Raw genomic sequence first — 14,219 nt, 5'->3', positions numbered from 1 at the left:
TTGGAGAAGGCATGTTGGGAGACCCCTTGGCTCCCCTTTCCTCCAACACCCTCGAGAATCCTTGTCCCTTTTCTCCTTTTCCACCTTCTCTTTTGCAGAGTCTCTCCTCATCCCTCTTTCTCTTTCATCTTGCCAAAGGGAGACTTTTTCACCCAGAAGAAAGGTGCTAACTAGGGAATATGGTGGTCATTGCAGCTGAGATGCAGGGCCCACACACATCAGTCTTCAAGTCCAGCCTACAGGAAGAGAAGGCCTGAGGGCCACCTCGGGGGAAGCCCTACACCTCCTCCCCCTGCCCAGCTGTCTCAGCTCCCCCCACACCTGCTTCTCCCCTCATCTGCCCCTCCTGCACCCCCTTGCACCTGACAGGCCAAGAGCAAACAAGTTGTTGTTTGTTCCTCTCTCCCAGGAATGCACAGTGACACAGAAGAGGCACACATTGCTAACACACATTGCACTTTGCAGTTACCTACTGTTTCCTAGCTTTTTCTTATGTATGCTGCTTTTAAGACTTTCTCTGAAATCCTGTGCTCTTTAATTAGACTGAAGTCAACAAACATCTATTTGTTTGAGACCTATTTTATGTCCTGGGTTTATGAGGGGTGCAAAGGAATGAAGACTACCGTTTCTTCCCACTGGGAACTCACAATCTCATTGGGGGAGATTCACAACTAAGTAATGCGACTGTCAAACTAAAAGGGCAGATTCTATGTGAGTATGAAGGACAGAGATTAGCTATAGCTTCAGAGATCCAGGAAGGCTTCTTGGGGGAGGCTTTCCTCTGCAGATACTTCCAAAGAGAGGATAGCCTACAAAGGCAAGGAGTGGGGGAGATTATGCAAAAAGAATGTGCTGTGAGAGAAGAGAGAAGGGCTAACTAGTATGGACCCGTGTGGACTCCCAGCTTTAAGGAGGGCCAAAGGCAGGGGGAAGAAACAGTGATCAGAGAGGAAGTGTAAGGACCGGGGCAAACAACCCTCATTCAGTGCGACTAGTATGTTTTCTACCCACTTAGAGTACTTTAGAGCTGGTTGGGGCCTTCGCAGCCAACTAGTCAAAGCCATTTGTTGTACTGAAAGGAAGGACATTGAGACTGAACTAAGTGGGGAGAGATTTGCACAAAAGGCAAAACTTGGTCCAGGACTCAGCTTCCAGCTCACTGTACACCATACCCCTGTGACAACCCCAGACCCAGGTCAGCAGCTTCTTTGTCATGTTACCCACCAGCCACGCCTACCACAGTACCCAGCACACAGTAGGTACACACATATTTGCTGAATTGAATTCTATTTCTCCTTTATTCCTCCAGTTTCTAAAGAAAGGAACAAGAAAGAGGGATGGGGGGCTTCCCTGGTGGCGCAGTTGTTGGGAGTCTGCCTGCCAATGCAGGGTACATGTGTTCGAGCCATGGTCTGGGAAGATCCCACATGCCGCGGAACAACTAAGCCCTTGAGCCACAACTACTGAGCTTGCGCGTCTGGAGCCTGTGCTCCGCAACGGGAGAGGCCGCGACAGTGAGAGGCCCACGCACCGTGATGAAGAGTGGCCCCCGCTCGCCGCAACTGGAGAAAGCCCTCGCACAGAAACGAAGACCCAACACAGCCAAAAATAAATAAATTAATTAATTAATTTAAAAAAATTTTTTAAAAAAAGAAAGAAAGAGGGATGGTCCTCTACCAAACCACTATTTATACCACAGGCTCTGGGTAAGGGGTGTATCTTGTTGATCCCCATGATTCTGCTGTTATTCCCATTTTATAGATGGGGAAACTGGATCTTGAAGAGCTAAGATTTGTTTTGCAGCTAGTGAACTGTAAGAATTCAAACCCAGGTCCATCTGACGGTAAATTCCACACTAAGAGTATCAACTTAAATGGCTGAAATTGAATTTAATTGAGTTAATTTCTCCTCTGTGCCCCACAGCCCTTCAAGGGGGAAGGATTATTTTTTCCCTTTGGGGGTGCATGGGGGATAGAGCTGTAGTAGAAGGGTGTATGTGTGTGAGAGAGAGAATAAATCCTTTTAAAGACCAACTTGTTTCAACTACTCATAACTGACTGAACTTCCAATACCAGTAGAAGAAGTGAACAAAGGTATTGGTTCTTTTTAAAAAGTCACTGACAGGTTCAGCCCGTCTCTGCATCATCACATTCAAACCTGGTCTGAGGGTCCAGAAACTCAGGGGTGTTGTTGAAATGGAAAAACACAGAAAGAGTTGGGTTATCATGTGTGTCATCTCTCCAAGTGTCTTGTAAGCAGATGGTGTTCGAGGGGGAGAGGATGAAAGAACCACCTAGAAAGCGGTTTCTGTGTTCAGAAGAAAGGAAAATAGAGATGACGGTGGTGGTGATGGTGTGTGTGGATTGCAGGCAGGTGTCAGGGGTGTTGGGCGGGGAGAAGAGGACAGACTTGTCACGGGCCCTCACACCAGCCCAGACCTTCCCTCATGCCCTTGTAACCTTTTTAAGGCTCTTCCACAAGTGGGCTTCTGGGGTTGTCACCAAGCCTCTGCCATCCCCTACTAAGGCTGAGGAGGTCAAGTCTGGGGATGGGGAGAGAACTGGGTGGAAGGGGGCACTGGAAGTCCTGGGAAACCTCACTTTCCAGGCCAGGTGCAGAGGCTGGTCCTTGCCACCAGCTGGGGGTCTAGGAGTCGGGTGGGGGCTCTGGCTGCCTGTTTGTTCAGCCCTGAACTGAGGTTCCTGTTAGGAAGTTACCTTATTTGTGTTCAGACTGATTTGTTTGCTGTTCACACTCACATGGTGAGCTGCCCCTTGGAGTCCTGGCTTCAAACGTAGGGGTAGGCATGGGAAGTGGGAATGATGGCCAGACTCAGAGCCTGCAGGGTCCAGAGAGTACTCTGGGAAAATCAATGTCTACAAGCTCCTGATGAGAAGGTGGGTTGGACCCCACTGGAAGCTCAGCCCTGGCTCCCTGCTTTCCAGAGGAGAACCACATGGGGCTCACCCAGTGAGGAGTCCTAAGGCAGGAAGCCTCGGAGTTTGGCTTCCTCACTCACCGGGGGAAGTGCCTAGTGAGGAACAAAGTATCCTAATGCCAGGCTCCCACCTTGAAATGCTGATTTAGTTGGTCTGTGGTGTGCCTGGGGCACCGGGACTTGTACAACTTTCCCAAGTGATTCCACTGTGTGGCCAAGGTGAGAACCTCTGTTCTAGAGTCTACTAGCTTCTCAAACTTTAATGTGCATACACATCACCCAGGAATCTAGTTAAACTGTAGATCCAACTCAGTGGGTCGGAGTTGGGTCCTTACATTCTGCATTTCTAACACATTCCCGTGTGATGCTGGTGCTGTTAGTCTGGGGACCATTCCTTGAATGGCAAGCCCCTATACCTGCTTTCAACTTCTCCTTCCAATTATCAGGGGGAAGGGGGTGGGGCCGTGTCCCCAAGCTTTCTGCACCTGTTTACTCGGCCCACCCTTTCCCCACCACCTTGCTTGGTAAAGTGATCAGCACACTTCACAGCCTCTCTGGCCAAGGCCAGTCCTCTAGTCATTTTCAGAGTCTAAGTGGACAAAACAGATCCCTTACCCTACCTGAGACCAACCAATTCAACTGGCTCCAGCTGGGGAGTGTGGCAGAGGCATGGAGAGGGCAGCAGCAAAAGCAGCAGGCGCATCCTTCTCTTGTCCTCTTGGGAACTCAGGCCCTATGGGCAGATAGGACACAAACATTGAGTGGTAGGGTATGTGTCCAAAGATGGCTTCCTTCCCGTATGCTCTGTTTGCAGAGAGGCCTTGCCATTTCCCTATCCCCTCTTGTTGGATCCGGGCTAGCCCTATGACTTGTTCTGGTCAGTAGAACATGAAGAAAGTGACACTGTGTAACTTCTGAGGCAGGACCCTATGATCTGAAGTTTTCCCTTTGCTATTTGGGGTGCTCGCCCTTGGGATCCAGCTTCTATGTGAGGAAGACTAAGCTAGTCGTGTTGAGAGAATGAGAGAGTCCCAGCCTCCCAGCCAACCCTGCCAAGACACTAGATTTGTGAATAAAGCTATCCTGAATGTTCCAGTCCCAGCCACCATCTGACTGCAAGCCAGACCAGCTACATAATTTGTGGAGTCCAGTGTAAAATAAAAACATAGGGTCTATTGTTCAAAAATAGTTAAGAATTTCAAGACAGCAAGAGTAGAGCATTAAGCCAGTTGCAGAGTCTCTCTCAGCGTGAGGCCCTGTGCAATTGCACAGGTACCACGCCTATGAAGCCAGGCCTGATTGCAACCTCATAAGAGGTCCTAGTTGACACCCTGTGAGGAAGAAGCACATCCCAACCGAGCCCTGCCAGATTCCTGACCCCCAGAGTTGTGAGCAGGTAAAATAGTTGTTTTAAACCACAACGTTTTGAGGTGGTTTGCTATGCAACAGCAGATAACCAAAACACATTGAATGGTTTACTCTGGCAGAATGGGAGACTCATGAGAGGAGGATGGGGAAGGTCAATGATTTGGGAATCTCATGGGTTAAGACCAATGAAAAATGATAATGCTTGTTCACTAAACGCACAGATCTTTGAAGATGAAGACCGCTTACAGAATGCAACAGAGTCAAAAACTAACTACAATCCAGTGTTTGAAGGTGTCATTTCCCCACAATATGCTGACCTGACGAGGGCAGAGGAGGGCAGGGGTAGGACCCCTCTTGCTTTGCCTTTTCTCTGGGGCAGGCAGTGTGGAGGAGCTAAAGAAGAAGGGTCTTTGGAGTCAGACAGACGTAGGCTCACATCAGGCTTGTGCACATTCAAGCTGTGAGAGTTTGAGGAGCCTCCCACCTCCCCATCTGTCCCCATCCTGCTCCCACTACAGCCTTTCCCACCCCAGAAAATGGCAACATCATCCTTCTAGCTGCTCAGGCCAGAAAACTTGGAATCATCTTTGGATCCACTCTTTCTCTCATCCTCACATCCAGTCCATCAGCATACTTCTCATAAGGCTCTACCTTCAAAATACATCCAGAATCTGACCTCGCCCAGTCACCTCCCCTGATATCACTGTGGACCAAGCCTCCTGTCTCTTGCTAGGATGACTGCAATAATGACCTATCTGCTCCCCTGCTTCCACCCTTGTTCTTCTACAGACTTCAACTCAATGGTTCTGGTAAACAGGGTAAGATCATGTCACCCCTTTTCTCAACTCCCCTGACTCCCCAAGTCACCCCAGGTGGGGGCTGACAAGGCCCTCCACTCCCCTTATTTCTCTAACCTCATCCACGACTGTTCCCGAGTCTCACTCTGCTCTAGACACACTGGCCTTCTGGTTTTCCCTTGACTAAACACACTCCTGCCTCAGGGCCTTTGCACTTGCTATTCCCTCCTCCTGCTTGTCCTTCAGCTATATGCATGGTTCATTCCCTCACCTTCTTGCAGTCCTTGCTACAATGTCACCTTTTAAAAAAAATTTTTTTTGTGGGGGGAGCTGCGTTGGGTTTTCGTTGCTGCGCACGGGCTTTCTCTAGTTGCGGTGAGTGGGGGCTACTGTTCATTGTGGTGAGTGAGCTTTTCATTGCGGTGGCTTCTCTTGGTGTGGAGCCCGGGCTGTAGGTGTACGGGCTTCAGTAGTTGTAACGTGTGGGCTCAGTAGTTGCAGCACGCAGGCTTAGTTGTTCTGCGGCATATGGGATCTTCCCGGACCAGGGATCGAACCCATGTCCCCTGCATTGGCAGGCAGATTCTTAACTACTGCACCACCAGGGAAGTCCCAATATCACCTTCTTAATGAGGCCTTCCCTGCCTTGTCCTACGCTCCTTATTTCCCTATACAGCTTAATTTCTCTCCATAGTACTTATTACTATCCAACAAACATATATTTTCCTTATTTATTTATTTTTATTAGCTCTTTCAACAATAATGTAAGCTCCCTAAAGAGCAGAGGTTTTTTATCTGCTTTGCTTACTGATTTTTCTCTTGGAGCCTAGAACTGAGCTTGGCACAGAATGGTCAGCCCACAAATATTTGTTACATGAATAAACCAATGAGTGAGTGAATGTTACTGATGGTATTAACTTCACCTAATACAGCCCACTTTGTTGGGTTTACTGAAATCTAAAACACGTACTAAAGATACAGTTCCTGGCACGGAACAGAGGCTCGTGGGATGTGAGCAGGGCAGGAACAGATAGATCATCAGCCCAATCAATGTCTGCCCCTATGGCCAGGTGTCCCTCTCAAGGGCTCTAAAGGAGCCAGGTGAGCTGCCACCAGCCTGAGTTTCTGGCCCAGGATTACCAGGGCTTCAGCTTTTACTTAAGGAATTTGGGATAGGGATTGATTTAGGCAAATACATTGCCATATTTCTTCAAATGTCCCTTTTCTAAGCAAAAATAAATACCTGATCTCAAGTTCCTGCAAGCTCTTCTTGCCATCTCTCCAAATCATCTTATAACTAACTCATCATTTAATCCATTGCCTGTCAACCTTTTTTCTGAATTTGGGAACACTTTTCTTTTTTAATGATTTTTTTCCCCTTTTGGACCTCAGGAGCAGAAGGTTGAGGTAATCTTTCCTACCTGTTCATGGCCATTACTATCTGAGGTCCATACCAGATCCCACTCTTCTTTTTGTCTGTCTTTTCCTCTTTATCCTCATCCCCTTGCCAATTCCCCTGCTACCCTAATAAACCATTTGTTATTGACTATCTATGGACACATGTAAAATATGTAGGGCTGTTTTGTATATATGTTTTAAATTTACATAAATGGTAAACCTTTCTTTTTCTTTTCCTCTTTACTCAAAACCATTTTAAAGTTCTCTCTTTGGTGCTCTATGGATAGAAGTTTCATTGCTTCTAACAGCTGTTTTCTAGTATTTCACATTGCAGATGAAAAGTCTGCTGTCAGGTTGATTTTTATTTGTAGAAAACCTTTTCTAATGTTAAAAAGCTTGGAAGATCTTTTTATTTATCATCAGCATTCAAAGATTTCAACAAGATGTTTAGGTATCTATCTTCTCTCAACTTGCATGTCCTTCCAGCTGTGGGCTGCAGGCATTTGGAGGGGGGTACTTTTGGCTGTATTGAGGGTGAGTTTTCTGAGAAGTATTCCAGTGGGGACATCTGACAAGAAGTTAGGTAAGAGAAGGTGTCTGGGCTGGATTTGGGAGTCATCTGCATTTGGGTTCTAGTTTTAAAAGAAAAATATGGATGGATGAGATCAAAGATGGAGGAGAATAGGTCAAGTGGGGAGGTGAGTGGGTGGGGCTGCTGAAAGCAGGGGGTTATCATAGGGTCTATTATTAGGTAAGCAATTGTTTTCTTCTCCTTTTTTATTACAATAAAATATTTCAAACACTAAGAAAGTTATAGATAAAAATATGATAAATACCCAAGAACTCAACATCCAACTTTATAGACTGCAGCTTTTGCTACGTTTACTTCAGTTTTTGTTTTTTTAAGTAAAAGTACATTACGGACACATATGTAGCCCCTTTGCACCTCTCAGCAGTTCCATTCACTGGAGTTAATTACTATTCTAACCTGGTGTTATCATTTCCATTCATGGTCTCATACAATTGCTCCACAGTTACTTACCCATAAGCAGCATACAGCATGAAATGTTTTGCATGCTTCTAAACTTTATATATGTGGCATCATACTGTACTTGTCATTCTTCAGCTTGTCTCTTTCACTCAGCACTATGTTTGTGAGTTTTATATACGTAGCCAGTTTATTAATTTTCATTGCTATAGAGTATTCCAAAAATGAATAGACTACAATTTGTTTTTCCATTATACTGTTAATGGACATTTATGGATCATGTGCTATGTGCTGGATATAGCAAAATTGTAGCAGTGAATCCGCATCTCAACCTGTGAAAAATCACGTATGCTACTTTACAGATAAGGAATATAAGGCTCAGAGCGGGTAAGCTACTTATCCAGGTGACACAGCTAGTACATAGTAGAAGGGCACCCTCTCCTCCCTCCAGGATCCTCTGGCCCTGATCTTGCATTGTCTCTTCTTCCCCAGGGAACTCATAGCCTCAGCCCTGGGGGAGGAGGTGCTTCTGGAGCTTTCCTGAGCTGGTGCTTTTCTGTTGACTGGAAGCACACCTGGACTTGGTACTGGGGAGGCCCTTGTCAGTGCTCATCACCTGGGTAGGCCCAGCCCAGTGACAGAACAGGTACACTCACAATGCTGGCCCCTGGCCTGTGTGGGCAGCTGACAGGACACAGAATCAGTCCTGCTCCTGCTCTGGGGCTCTAGGTTTTTGGAAGGCAGGACCCCGTTTTCTCAGCCTCCTCAGAGCTCCTCATACAGTGCCCTGGAGAATTTAAGCCCTCTGTTCCCTCAGTGCTTTGTAGAGGTCTGGACATACGGTCAGGAAATGTAGGCTCTGCTCTGCCCTGCCCCTGTATCTAACTTGCGTGATGTGATGCAGCAGGCACTTAGGCCTCCTCTGAAGTGGGATGATAGCCTCGGGGACACCATTTTGCTTTTTAAGTGCCTGTCCCTCCTGGGCTCTGGCCTAGCAAGGCCTGGGGAACGCACGTAATAGGAGAGGTTCGGGGTCGGGGGCGGGGTGTACTCGGCACTCAGGGACTGAAGGGCCAAATGGCCGGGCCGATGGGGAGTGTCATTTCTCGCGGCGGGCAGCAGGGAGCGCGCGCAGACCGTGTGATGGGGGCACCGCCTCCGCTGGCCGTCCCCTGCAACCGCACCTGCGGGGTCTCAGCAGCCCCGGCAAGGGCGCGCGAGGAGGCTGTGCGAGGAGGGAGAGGCCCCTCACCCGCGAGGCTAGGAGTTAGGGCCAGCTTGTTGTACACACCTCTCAGAAGCTCCGGGAAATGAAGCCCGATTCGGGAGGTGGCGCGCGGCGCTGTGCTCAGAGGGCAGTAGAGGGGGAAGGAAGGACGTTAGTTAGGTCGGGTGCCTAAGATCATTGCTCTCTGGCTGGTGGAGTCAACGCTTCCTAACTTCGGGGTAGAAACAAGCATGCCCCCCTCCTCCCAGTGGGAAGAGGATAGTCAATTGCAGGAGATTCCCAAATGTTAAAACGAAAAAGGCTACAATTTTCGTCTGGTTCCCTTCCAGACCCTGGGGCGGGGAGGTGGGGGGTGGGGTGGGGGACAGAGGGGGGGTTACTAGGAAATCCACCCTCCTCCTACGCAGTCACACCTAGGAGGTGGCTGTGTGTCGGTGGGACCCATCTTCCTGCTCCTAGACCACAACCCTTGCCAGCCTCAAATGTGCTTCCAGCCAAGACCCTTCTGTCCTGACAAGATGGGTCCATAGACTTATTTTTCTTTTCTGATTCCAAACATAATATATACATTTTGCATAAAAATTAAACAATACCAAAATTACCATTAAGAAAATGAAAGCCCCTCCGTAATCCCCTAACAAAATTACCACCTTTTTTCAGGTTTACTTCTATTCCATACATATACTAACATTTATTATAATGATTTTTACAAAAATCATTGAATCAAAGTATTTTAAACTGTTTTTAATCTTGCTTTATTTCTCACTTAATATATATTGGACACGTCACTGTGTCAGTGTATATACCTCCACCAAATTTTTAACAAATGGTTGCACAGCATGCAAATAGTTAAGCCAGCCCACCACTGATGGGCTTTAAGATGGTTTTCCCTTTCCCCTCATGACAAGCATCCTTATAGGCGCTGTGCTCCCTGCAAGTACTTTTTAGGAGCGATTCTTTTTTTTTTTTGACTGCGTTGGGTCTTCGTTGCTGCGTGACGGCTTTCTCTAGTTGCAGTGGGCGGAGGCTGCTCTTCTTTGCTCAGGCTTTTCATTGCGGTGGCTTCTTTTGCTGCGGAGCACGGGTTCTAGGCGTGTGGCCTTCAGTAGTTGCGGCATGCGGGCTCAGTAGTTGTGGCACATGGGCTTAGTTGCCCCGCGGCATGTGGGATCTTCCTGGACCAGGGATTAAACCCGTGTCCCCTGCATTGGCAGGCGGATTCTTAACCACTGCGCCACCAGGGAAGTCCCTAGGAGAGATTCTTAAATGTGCAATTCCCGGGATGAGAGAGAGGCTCATTTGAAATGGCTGATGTTGCTGCATTGCCCTCCACAGGCTGTACTGTCTATCTGGTCAGTATATCCACCCATGGTGAGGGCAGGTTCCTTGTGGGTTTAGCCACAACCTCTCTTGAGGTGAGGGCTTAACCTCCCAAATCTTGGAGCTTGCCTGAACTGGTCATTTCTGGAGGTTTCAGCAGCTCACTAAGGACCTCATGAGAGGGTGAAAAGGAAGCTTGTTTGTTCAGTTCAGGGGTGTCAATAGCAAGAGAAAGGACTTCATAACCTTTCTGAGAACAGGGGTGATTACAAAGTGGCCTTACCTCCCAAGGGATCATGGTGGGGTGCAGGATGGAGCAGAGGAGCCAGTCAGAGGAGTGAGGAACTGGGTGGGGTTCCCTGGAAGAGAAACTCTGTCACTCCTAAGGGACAAGGGCCCTCCTGGGCACAAGTGCCTCAGGGACCAGCCCACTAACCTTTTAAGCTCCAGCTGTCTGGAGGCGGGGGGGAGGGGGTGTGTGTGGGCAGATCCTGTCCCTGGCCAAAACCACTCAGTTCCAAGAGAACATATAGCCTGACTTTGAAGAAGAGAGAAGGCCAAGACCCACCACAGAGGGATCTTTTTTTTTTTTTTTTTTGCGGTACGTGGGCCTCTCACTGTTGTGGCCTCTCCCGTTGCGGAGCACAGGCTCCGGACGCGCAGGCTCAGCGGCCATGGCTCACGGGCCCAGCCGCTCCGCGGCGTGTGGGATCTTCTCGGACCGGGGCACGAACCCGTATCCCCTGCATCGGTAGGCAGACTCTCAACCACTGCGCCACCAGGGAAGCCCAACAGAGGGATCTTGAGATGGAATCAGATGCTAAATTGGTTGAAAGAGCCTCTGAGCTGGAGCAGCCCTGGAGGGCTTCCTGGAGGAAGAGGTTGGACACTAGATGTGCCTTGGTAGGTGGTGAGGATTTGGACCCTCCCAGAAACCTGAGCAAAGCCATGTTTGTAGGAATAGTCAGTCTGCTCAGGGAACAAGAAGCAGCACGGACTGAGGGTGAGTTGTGGAAGGGCAGGAGGAGCTCTAGCTGGGGATGTGGCAGAAGCCAGTGTAGGGGTGAACCCTACAGCTCCCAGGAGAGGAATTTGTTCTGGGGTCCTTCTGACCTCTGAGTCCCTGGAAACTCTGGCTTAAGAGTCTGAACATGTCCTCCAGGGCTCCTGGAGGCCTATCAAAGGCTCACTTCCCAGGGCAGAGAACTCAGACCTAGGGCGGCGGTTAGCGCCGGGCAGCGCGGTCTCCTGAACACCAGGAGGCGCCATCCACTGCCGCGCGGGTCCGGGGCTGCTCCGCCCAGGGACCGCTGGATTTTCCGCAGTGCTGCTAAGCTCCCTGGTGTTCACTCGGGCGAGGGGCCCACCACTCCCACACCTTCACCTTTGCCTCCTTTTCCTTCCCCATCCCCAACCGGGGGCTCTTTCCCCTCGCCTCACCAGGCAGAAGGGGAAGTAGGGGTTTGAGGACGAGGGTTTGAGCCAGGCCTGGGGGGCGAGTCATGGAGGGTCGAAGGGACTGAAGGAGACCGCGCCTGGGTTTCCTCCATTCGCCCTCCCTCTTTCCCTTCCCCCGCCCTTTCCTCGTCCTCCCGACTCCACCCAAGTCCTGCTCTCTCTCCCGTGCCCTCCTTCTTTTCCTCATTCTCCCACCATGATCTTTGGTACCAAGCCAATTTTTACGGGAGTTGGTCCTCCACGTGTAAGCTCATTAAGGAAAAGATGCAAAATTCATAAATATTTGAAGGAAGAAAAAAAAATCCATTGCTTCCCCCGCCAGGTGCCAGTCGGCCCTGCTAGCTCAGCGCCCCGCCCCCGCCCGCTCGCAAGCCCAGGCGGAGAGTCCCCTGAGGCGGGCGCGGAGGCCCTGGGCGGGGTAGGGGCCGCGGCCTTCCCAACCCGCGTCCGTGCGTCGCCGAGTCACGGCCCGGCCAGCGTCGCCGCGGGCGGAATAGAGGACGGAGGATTGAGGCGGCCGCCGCGTGTTTGTCCAGTGCCCGCCCCCGCCGCCGCCGGCCCTAATCTCCGATACACTTGCGAGTTGGCTTGCTGCCCCGGGGCCCCCACTCCCCGAGCAAACAGGGCGGGCGCGGCGCTGCATCCGAAATGTGGCATTTGAGCAGCGCAGCGGACGAAATCCGGAGCGCGGCCGCTCGGCTGTAATTGCCCTTCCCCGCCCTAATCCTCCGGCCCGGCCCCGCCCGCCGGCTGCGGCCCATTGATTGTTAGCGCAGGAGCCGGGGTCTCGGCCCAGCTCCGGGAGGGGCGCCCCACCCCCTACCCGGGGCCTAGGAGGCAGTCCGGACCCACCTACCCGTCCCCCATGTCCTATCCCTGGCGCCTCTCTCTAGCCGAGGTCAGTCCGGACTTGGAGACGGAGAATGTCCTTGGAAAGGACATCGAGGTTGCCAGGGGTAAATGGGGGTGGGGCGAAGAGGGGAATACCCGCAAACTTGACCCGGCCTGCCAGGCTGAGGGAGGTGAGATCCTAGATCGCGCCGGCGTTTGTTAGGTGAGGCAGGGGGTGCAGAGGACCCACAGGGCCCTCGCTGGGCTTGACCCCCTGAGAGCCCACTATGGAGCTGGGGGTTGAGAGGTCCCTGTGTGCCCCCAAACCACCCCGTAGACCCCAGTGCTTCTGCAGTGGCGGGGACCCACTTCCTGGGGTCTGCCAGAGTGGCCTGAATCTCACTGCAACCGCATTCAGTCATTCTTCACTGAATATGGGGTGCAGAGTGCCAAGTGCTCCAAGCTGGGAAATAGACATGGTCTCTTCTACAAGTTCTTAATGAGAGACGTCAGTGCCAGGGGAAGAGAGAAATAGCGTGATATGGGAGCCTTTGGGGGCAAACCCACTGAGGCCAAGTGATGGCGTTACAGGGAAAAGACTCTGTTCCTCGCTGGGGTGAGTTTTCTTTCTTCCCAGCCTCCCATCCAGGCCCCACAGTGCACCCCTTCCCCTCCCAGCACAGCCACCGCAGGCCCGGGAAATTGAACCTTGGCCTTCTGAGCGACCTCCCTGGGCCTAGGCCCACAGTTCAAAGCTTGGCTTCTCTGTGCGGTCGGCGGCAAGCCTCGGTGCTGTGGTGGTGGTAGTGGGGGGGTTTGGTGGGCAGGGAGCAGGGGCCTTCTCTGACACCCTGAGGCTTAGGGAAGGAAAGCTAGGGCTGGGGCCAGAGGCTGGGCCAGGGTAAGTGGAGGTCTATGGAAATGGAGCACAAAAACAGATATAAGAGAGAAATCAGGCTGCGAGGACTTGATAGCTAGAGGCTCATGCCTAGATGCCTCCCCTTAATGCCCTTGAATGGGGCTGGGATGAGGGTGAGGCAAGTGAGGCACCACTGAGGGCACAAATTTAAGGAGGCACTCCCTTTCAAGGTCATACACTCCTGAGAGGGAGTGTCTCCTTGCTTCACCCTAGTCCCAGACCTGCCCTCATTGCCCTAAGTGAGCGCTCCCCTGTACAGTCATTGCCCATTACCTGCTGATTTGCCTCATAGCCTGACACCACCTTGATATCATCCTTACTATTCACTTGGTTCATACTGACAGTCTCTCAGCTGGAACAGAAGCAGCATGAGGCAGGGACCTCATTCCTCAAAGCACTAGGTAGGCAGTAGGTGCTGAATAAATAAATAGTTGATGGATGAATAAATGACTGTATCTCCTACCCTCCTTGCCCCCAAGTCTGAATTCTTCCCTCTGGACATGGCCGGCTGCAGTGGCCACCCCGGGGTTTCTTGTTTTACCTCGAGCCCCGTTTAATCCTCAGGCCCTCTGCCTGAGAGTGAATTTGCACAATTGGTGTGTGTTTGTTCTTCCATCCTCTGATACTAAGCCCTGCTTCTCTCTCCAGCCTGACGCTGACTCTCTGAGGACAGGGACCAAGCCTGGCCTGGAATTCCTTATCTGCCCTGCAGCACCCAGGCCGGGGTGGCCCTCAATATATGCTGTATGATGAACACCCAGGGCCCTAACACCCATCTGAAGACTTTGTACAAGTCCTCCTAACGCCTTATTTCTTGTTGTGGAGAGGGTGATCCAGGTCACATGTTTCTGCAGTGACAGAACTGAGCTAAAGCCAGAGTCCTGCATCCCAGAAGCAGTGGAATTTCCTCCTCCTGTTTCGTAATTTCATCAGGCAAATTATGAAGGTACAATGCTCTCCGCCTCATGTATTTA

At 50.8% G+C, this 14,219-nt stretch overlaps 1 long non-coding RNA gene across 1 annotated transcript; it reads right to left on the bottom strand.

Moving 5' to 3' along the window:
* Window positions 1–9,484: 9,484 nt before the first annotated feature.
* On the bottom strand, window positions 9,485–12,449 carry LOC309833941. The gene is made up of 3 exons (XR_014297825.1): window positions 12,352–12,449; window positions 10,321–10,396; window positions 9,485–9,966 (listed from the first exon to the last, which is right to left on the bottom strand). It is a non-coding gene; the product is annotated as an uncharacterized lncRNA (long non-coding RNA).
* Window positions 12,450–14,219: the final 1,770 nt, after the last annotated feature.

This window comes from Grampus griseus, assembly GCF_964374135.1.
Source record: "Grampus griseus genome assembly, chromosome: 15".
Lineage (NCBI taxonomy): Eukaryota > Metazoa > Chordata > Mammalia > Artiodactyla > Delphinidae > Grampus > Grampus griseus.
Note: the sequence above shows the minus strand (reverse complement) of the source record. Positions and strands in the feature narration are given on the sequence as shown.